Source organism: Gossypium arboreum, chromosome 11 (genome assembly GCF_025698485.1).
Source record: "Gossypium arboreum isolate Shixiya-1 chromosome 11, ASM2569848v2, whole genome shotgun sequence".
In the NCBI taxonomy this organism is placed as follows: domain Eukaryota; kingdom Viridiplantae; phylum Streptophyta; class Magnoliopsida; order Malvales; family Malvaceae; genus Gossypium; species Gossypium arboreum.
This window is the reverse complement of record NC_069080.1, coordinates 99,029,141-99,038,323: the sequence shown is the minus strand read 5'-3', so window position 1 is coordinate 99,038,323 and position 9,183 is coordinate 99,029,141.

The window sequence follows — 9,183 nt, the reverse complement described above, 5'->3', positions numbered from 1 at the left end:
ATTGTTCGGAATCAGTAAGGATACTCAGATAACTCATAAGCTCGTACAATGTCAAAGTCCTAGACGTGGTCTTACATGTAATCAAATATCGATGCCACTGTCTCAGACAGGGTCTTACACGAAATCATATACAGTGCCAATGTCCCAGACATGGTCTTACACGTAAATCACAAATCGATGCCAACGTCCCAGACGTGGTCTTACACAATAACACATATCAGAATCCTATTTCATGACATATGTATCCTAACTTTTCCTATGGTTCATACAAGGCTTTTTAGACATTGTCACATTATTAGAACTTTCTCAATTTCACCTATTCGAACAATCCATAATCGGAATAGATTCTCCAAGGCTCGATTCAATTCAGCATCATATATATATATATATATATATTTCTTTACAACTCAATTCAGCACATATATTGCAAATACATTTCAATTTAACAACATTTATTTATTTATAAACTCACCTCGTATTAACACAAATGGACCGGAATGACTATTCGATAATTTTTTACTTTCTCCAATCCAAATTCGATTTCCTCATTTCCTGATCTAATTAAATACAAATTTGACTTATTTCATCATATACTGAATCAAATTCATCAAAAGATAGATAAATGGTCTAATTACACTTTTGCCCCTGACATTTCACATTTTTTTCAATTTAGATCCTATTTCACAAAACAAAAAATATTCAAAATTTGACCACACCCATGCTTGGCCGAATTTCACTAAGGTCCTTAGCAGCCCATATCTTTCATTCATTTCACATTTTGACCCCTCAATTTACAAAATTTACAATTTAATCCCAAATAGAATAGGCATTTTTACTAAAAATCACTTAAGTAAATATGAAAATCTATTAATGCATATTTATTTTTCATCATCAAACACAAAAACCTCAAGCTATAAATAATGGCAAATCAAAATTTCTTCATAAATTTTGAAAATTAAAGCATGGACTAGCTAATTTACGAAGCAACAATTTTAAAAACATAAAATTATCAAAAATTGAGTAAAATACATACCCAAATTAAGCTTCAAAAGTGCTGAACATTCAAAGCTTCATCCATGGCTTTATTTCTTCCAACATTCGGCCAAAAGGATGATAATGCATGGCCAATTTATGAATTGTTTTATTTAATCAGATATTAATACATAATTTAGTATTTTAACCTTTATATTTAAAACAAATTTCAACAGTACCAACTCCTATAAATGCCCACTAACACTTAAATGGTATAATTACCATTCAAGCACTCAAACAATTAAAATATATAGTCATTTAATGCATTTAACTTATAGAATTCAACTTTTATGCTTTACGAGATTAAGTCCTTTTTATAAAATCGAGCACACAAATGATAAAATTTTGATACAAAAATTTCACACATAACAATTCACGTACTTTGAGCATGAAATATAATATTAAAATATTTTTTTAACTCAGATTCGTGGTTTCGAAACCACTGTCTGACTAGGGTCTAAATCCGGCTGCTACAACTCTCCCCCTTAGGGATTTTCGTCCTCGAAAATCTTACCAGAATGTAAATTAAGGATTTGCTTTCACATAGTACATTGCAAATTCACAAATAGCTTCAGATTTCATATCTCTTTAATCTCACAATTAAGATTCTGATCTATTTTTTGCCATGTATCATATTAAACTGAATCTGCTTCTAACTATTTTGAGTTATCTTCATTTTCTACTTTATTTCACTGATGATATTAATCTCATGAATCATTTATTCACAAAGCTCGATTCTAAACAACGGAGTTAGGTAACTGCCATATACGATACCTCATACAATTTCACTTTTATACTCACCTGATAATTTATCAAACAACCTTGTACTCACAGCTTACTATAATTTCTCCTAAAATTACCATATGAATTTTAGATTTTAATCTGAAACAATGATGACTGGCACCATGCGTAAACTGAAAGTCTCTAAAATGAATAACTCAGCTGATTTATCAAAAGAGAAATCTATGCATACAGAAAGACTTATTCATACAGTTAACAATAATTCAGATAACATCTATTTTTTTCCAATGATAAGAGATAATCCCAATACAAAATTTATCAAAATTCTATTTCACCAATACTCAGATATCAAAACATGCTGAAATAGTCCTTAAGACGCTTAATAATTAACTTTAACTTGTTAATAGCTCAAACATTTAACGCGAGGCCAGAAATATTACATTTTATACCCATTTATCAATACATTATCATGCATCTTGTTACTCTTGTATGAATAGTCTAACTAACACTGTGAGCCTCTTGCAACAATGGTTATACAATCTCAGAGCTTCTTGGTATACGCACTCTATTTCAAAGCAACAAACAATCATCGATTCCACATCTGAAGTTCTGAACCAAAAAAAATTTATGCTGAACCCTTTTTTAATTTATAATTTGATAACACATTTCTAAGTTTCACGAATTCACTTTGTAAGCATCAATTTAACTTCTAATCTAGCTAACATATAATCATCCTCTGATAATATCAATCACATATTCATCGCTCGTAAAGCACACAAAATTTTCTTATTCAGATCATTCAAAACTATAATCATTTCCCTCAGATAATAATATTTACTTACAGAATCAAAAGTTGTTCAACAATTCAAGCTAACTTTGCTGTACCAAGTTCGGATCTCGCTCTGCAATGTCAAACATTTTAAAATCTTGTAATCATTAAATATGTCACATAACTCTTTTCATGCAACTTTAACCGTATGGAATCACATGATATCTCTATACACTCTATTGTTGGAACACACTTCAAACCGTTCATCGAGGCATGACTAAAGATCATAAACCTTTTTTCTTCAAATTAGGCTGAACCAGTACTAATGTTTTGGTTGACAATATCTCTGTGCAAAAAGGAAATGTAACGCCCCCATGCCCGAAACCGTCACCGGAGTCGAGCTTGAGGAGTTACCGAACATAATTTATCAAATTAAGAACTTCAAATCTTTTGTTTCTACATTCACAGCTTTCTAGCTACTCACGTCACAGTTACAAGAAAAATCATATCTCGAGTTATGAAACTCGAAATCAAGATCTGTAAATTTTTCATAAATCTAGACTCATATATCTATTTACTACTTTTTTCTAGAATTTTGGTTGGGCCAATTAGTACAGTTTATTAGTTAAAGTCTCCCTATTTCGTGGTTCGACGCGCCCGACATCCGTGTATTACTTAATCAGATATATCTCTATACGAATTTCAATGACTACGAGGTTTGTTTCTCTTAAAACTAGACTCGATAAGGAATCTGTAAATATAAAGAATGACTTTTTACAATTTATTATGAATTTTAAAGTCGAACAGAGGATCCAGAAATTACTCGCCCTGTTTCACAAGGTTTCAAATATCTCATAAAGAATAATTTATATGCCTGTTTTTTTATCCATATGAAAATAGACTCATTAAGCTTCAATTTCATAACTTGTTCATCATTTAATTCCATTTATACTATTTTTAGTGATTTTTCAAATTCATGTCATTGTTGCAGCAATATTACATTTTAAGGCAAATTTCATCTTTTTATGAGTTGTTATGAACTAGATAACCTATTAAACTTCCATGATATCAAACATGATCTAAATTTAACCATCACCATGACTTATCAATATCAAACATTTTTCAACCAATCATGGCCATATCATAAAATTATTTACACAAAATAAATATATTGCTATACATGCCATACTTAAGTTTTACAAGCCATTTACCCGATGAAAGTCCTTTGGATAGTGTGATCGAACCTTCGACCCGTCCCGATTCCCGAAATGGCTTGTTCAAAACTACAGTAAATAAAGAGGAGGAGTAAACATAAATGCTTAGTAAGTTCATATGTAAATAACAAGTAACATAACAATACAAATACACCAAACAACTTTAGCATGGTATCACCAAAACATATATCATATTTCTAAACATCATTCATCATCTTACTACCTTATCGTTGTTGTATCTATTATCAACCCGAGGGTTAAGAACATACCTGTCCAAAGTGTCCATTTCACAATACTTACCAAAATGTCGCTTGCATCTTAAGTGTTCTTTCATTTCACTAGAAAATTCACCCGTTGAACACATCGGAATACAACTCGGATACACGGATAATTTGCACATAAGTGCCTCATATGTAATCAAGAAATCATGTAACCCGCCCCTAAGTGAACTCAGACTCAACTCAACGAGTTCGGACATTCGCATCCATAAGTGAACTCGGACTCAACTCAACGAGTTCGGATGCCTAGTTACATTTCACGAACTCAGACCCAACTCAACGAGTTCAGACATTCGCATCCATAAGTGAACTCGGACTCAACTCAACGAGTTCGGATGCTCAACCATCCTAGTGACATGTCACTTGTATCCTAATCTATTCCTAAGGTTCAAACGGGCTTTTTTCCTCGATCTCACATTGCCGTCTTCCATGGAATATCGGAACCGATACTCGGTAGCAATTCATATTTATCAAGTAGTAAACATAATTTGCATATTACTCAACATTAACCACAAAGCATAATATTTCACGATAAAAAAATCAGCATATCATATAATTAACATCAATAACTTAAAAATAACAATTATGCTACATTATTTACACATGAACTTACCTCGTATGCTAAAATGGCTACTTTTACCATTTCGTCCACAACTTGGTATTTTTTCATTTTAGCTCGAATTTCAGTTTTCCTTGCTCTATCATTTAAAATATATTCTAATTAGGACTCACATTATTCAAATTGACCCAAAATCATATTTTGGAAAAATGACATTTTTGCCCCTAAACTTTTGCATATTTACACTTTTACCCCAAAGCTCGTAAATTAAACTTCAGCCTAATTTCTTATGTTTTATGACATGCTTATCATTTTTCCCTTCTATGGCAACATCAAATTCTCACTCTAACATGTACTTATGACTATTAGGTATTTTTACCGATTAAGCCCTTTTGCTAGTTTTCGCTTAAAACCGAGTAGCACAAGTTGTCTAACATAATTTAAAACTTTATATTCTATCATAAAACACCAAAATACACAAATTTCACCTATGGGTATTTTTCCAAATATAAACCCTAGGTTAAATTATTGCTAGCATAAGCTTAATCGAGCTACCGGGACTCCAAAAACGTAAAAATCATTAAAAACGAACTAGAACGGACTTACAATCGAGCTTGGGAGCTTGAAAAACCCTAGCCATGGTTTCTCCTTGCTATATTCGGCCATGGGGTTGAAGATGAGCAAAATTGGCTTTTAATTTTGTATTTTAATTCATTTTACCCCTAAATGACCAAAATGCCCTTACTACTAAACTTTCCAAAAATTCCATCCATGTCCAATTTTTGTCCATAGACTTAGAAATTGGTAAAATTGCTATTTAAGACCTCCTAATTAATATTTCAAAACAATTTCATACTAGAAACTTCTAGAATGCAAGTTTTACAAATTATTCGATTGAGTCCCTAATTTCAATTTAAGCACTTTATGCATAAAATTTCTTCACGAAAGTTTCACACAATCATGCAATCATATCATAGACCTTAAAATAATCATAAAATAATTATTTATATCTCAGATTTTGTGGTCACGAAATCGCTATTCCGACTAGGCCCAAAATCAGGATATTACAACTCTCCCCCCCTTTAAGGATTTTCGTCCCCGAAAATCTTACCAGAAAAGCGGTCTTCACTTAGATTCCTCAATTTCATATTCGGTGCTGAAGAACTTTCACTCAGGCGGTGCCTCCAATATATCTCATTAATTTCTCATATATTCGAAAGTTTACGAACTCATCTCTTAATTGTTCTTAAATTTTCAACCCTTCTCCGCTTCCTTGTCATCTTGACATAAAACCAGATCTCAATTTGGTTAATGGAGACTAGAATTCCAAGAAATTAAACAATCAAAAAGACCTGAAATTCCATGAATCTGATGAGTAGGAATTCATTCAATACCGATATGATTTATAGATCTCGCCAAACATTTAACAATAGGATACATCACATTTTCCTCTTTCCGCCATGGAAATAATTCTGATATGGCCTCAAGAATAATCCTTCTCATTTCCATCCCAATATCAACACTGGCAAGGATAATTTTGATAGATCCCAATGTTCGGCTTTAACCCCTTTAACAACTCCGATTTTATGTAACATCGAATGCTCTAAACTATCACATTTCCTCACTGTCTTGAAACACATCACAATTCATACAACAGTACATTACTGAAAGTCGAAGTCTTTACTCAATGTAGACTAGTCTAGTTCAGACGCTTCGGTTACCAATATTCTCATCTATCCAAACTTTGTCAACATGTAATAAACTTTTCAGCTTTCACAAGACGAAAACCTTATCATTCGTAGTGATTTTAACTAATATCCAACTCTTTCCAATAAATATACACTTCTCGCTCGGACTATTTACTCTTTTATCCGTACAAAATGAAATTACATTATCGACTTGGGAAAAATAATCTTGAAATAATTGTCACATGAAATCTTTCAAATAGATAATTCACCATACCGACTGAAACTCGTGCTTTTATCACTTACTGATGTCAAATCCTTACACAGAAATTAGAAAAAAAATCCCAATACTAAAATCACCACATTACTAAGATCAAATTAAAAGTATAGTCATATTTGACATGATTAGCACGAGCTGAAGAACGTACTTGAACATGAGTCATAATTGACAAATTATGGAACAAAGATAACAAGGAAACCGAATAAAGAAATCCAAGATACGATACTATGCCGAGAATCGAAAACCAAACTCATAGAGAAAATATGAGAATACCCGATAATTCTTCAAAGAAAGAAAGTCCAAAAGAAAACATCATTTAATCCCACCGAATCAAATATAACAAGAACAATATATCTTCCCATACATATATATCGGATGAAGCATCAAGTAGAAGAAACAGGATCATAATATCATATGTATTCTCTCATCAATTCTTATCGATTTAAATGGAATAGAATACCCGATGAAATAGAGCAATACAAATTATAAACCGTCAGACTACCAATGCTTTTATCCAACACCGAGATTAAAAGACATTCCCATATAACAAGAATTTCTTCGAAGATCAATAGCCATAGAAATATTTTCGAGAACGGGTAAACACATAGAACATCTCAAAAGAGATCGCTAAATCTGTCCGGTCATCACTTTGTCACACTCAGATAGTTCACATTTCAATTATCATTTCCCAACTAGTTCTGCCGTCACAAATTTCAGATTAAACCATTCACTAAAGAAGGCCGATTCGAATAAATTTCGATTTACACTTTTCTCGACCTTGCACTGAGTAATTCGGTTTACCAAGGAGAATTCCTTTTCTAACGGAGCAAGGCATAACTCCAATAATCTTTACGTCAATCCGATACTTTCATCGGCTCGACTTTACTTATCAACTCATTTTCAATCTCGATCATACTTATAATTATTCTATTATTGAACTCTTTGGGTTCTCAATCGGAAACTTATTCAATACAAATCTCATGAAATTCCATTATAAGTACCACTTGATAAGGGGAGGGTTGTAGGACCTCGACTCGACTTTCTTATACATACACATATGACATAACTCCCATCATCATAGCAACATCATCAAAATCATGTCATTCATTCGAGCAATGCAACATTCATGTTGGCTTACACAAATTTTCCTATTGTCCATTTAGACAATATACTTATGCATACATTCTATGTTTTCTAGATAGCTTTACTTATCCATTCATTTAATTAAATTAAGTCATGCTCATGACATCATATAAGACCAAACAAACATAGATATTTGCATCACAATCACAACTTTCATTTCGTGCATCATCATGTACATATCATTACAATCATATAATTCAATCCAACAATTTAACATAAATAAGTTCATTTCATTATAATACTTTATCTCATAAAATTATATATCATTAGCATTCATCAACACTCGACGTCCAAATCAAGACAAGGACATTTTCATTCGTATCATAATATTATGACTTTTATTCATACCTCTACTACTTTCTATTTATTCCGTTCATCTTATCAAGTAAGCCATATACACTACATCATATGAGCATCAAGCAAATATGGATATTTATCACATATGTATCATAAACTTTTATTCATACTTTTCTAAACCGAGACTTTTTATAATCATAATTTTACTCAAATACCTTCACATAACATTGAACATGGTCGGTGCAGCTCAGTTGGAGAGTACCCTGTCTAAATAAGACGGTACTCATACGCGTCGGAAGACATCACACTATCGCAGATCAGTGGCATGTATAGCTAAACTTTTACACATGCTAGGTTAGTTTGAGAACCGACTAAACCTATTCTGATACCACCAAATGTAACGCCCCCATGCCCGAAACTGTCACCGGAGTCGAGCTTGAGGAGTTACCGAACATAATTTATCAAATTAAGAACTTCAAATCTTTTGTTTCTTCATTCACAGCTTTCTAGCTACTCGCGTCACAGTTACAAGAAAATTCATATCTCGAGTTATGAAACTCGAAATCAAGATCTGTAAATTTTTCATAAATCTAGACTCATATATATATTTACTAATTGTTTTCTAGAATTTTTGGTTGGGCCAATTAGTACAGTTTATTAGTTAAAATCTCCCCTATTTCAGTGTTCGACTGCTCTGACATCTGTGTATTATGAATCAGATATCTCTCTATACAGAATTTCAATGACTATGAGGTTTGTTTCTCTTAAAACTAGACTCGATAAGGAATCTGTAAATATAAAGAATGACTTTTTTACAATTTATTATGAATTTTTAAAGTCAGAACAGAGGATCCAAAAATTACTCTGGCCCTGTTTCACAAGGTTTCAAATATCTCATAAAGTATAATTTATATGCCTGTTTTTTTTTATCCATATGAAAATAGACTCATTAAGCTTCAATTTCATAACTTGCTCATCATTTAATTCCATTTATACTATTTTTAGTGATTTTTCAAATTCATGTCATTCTTGCAGAACAATAATGCATTTTAAGGCAAATTTCATCTTTTTATGAGTTGTTATGAACTAGATAACCTATTAAACTTCCATGATATCAAACATGATCTAAATTTAACCATCACCATGACTTATCAATATCAAACATTTTCTCAACCAATCATGGCC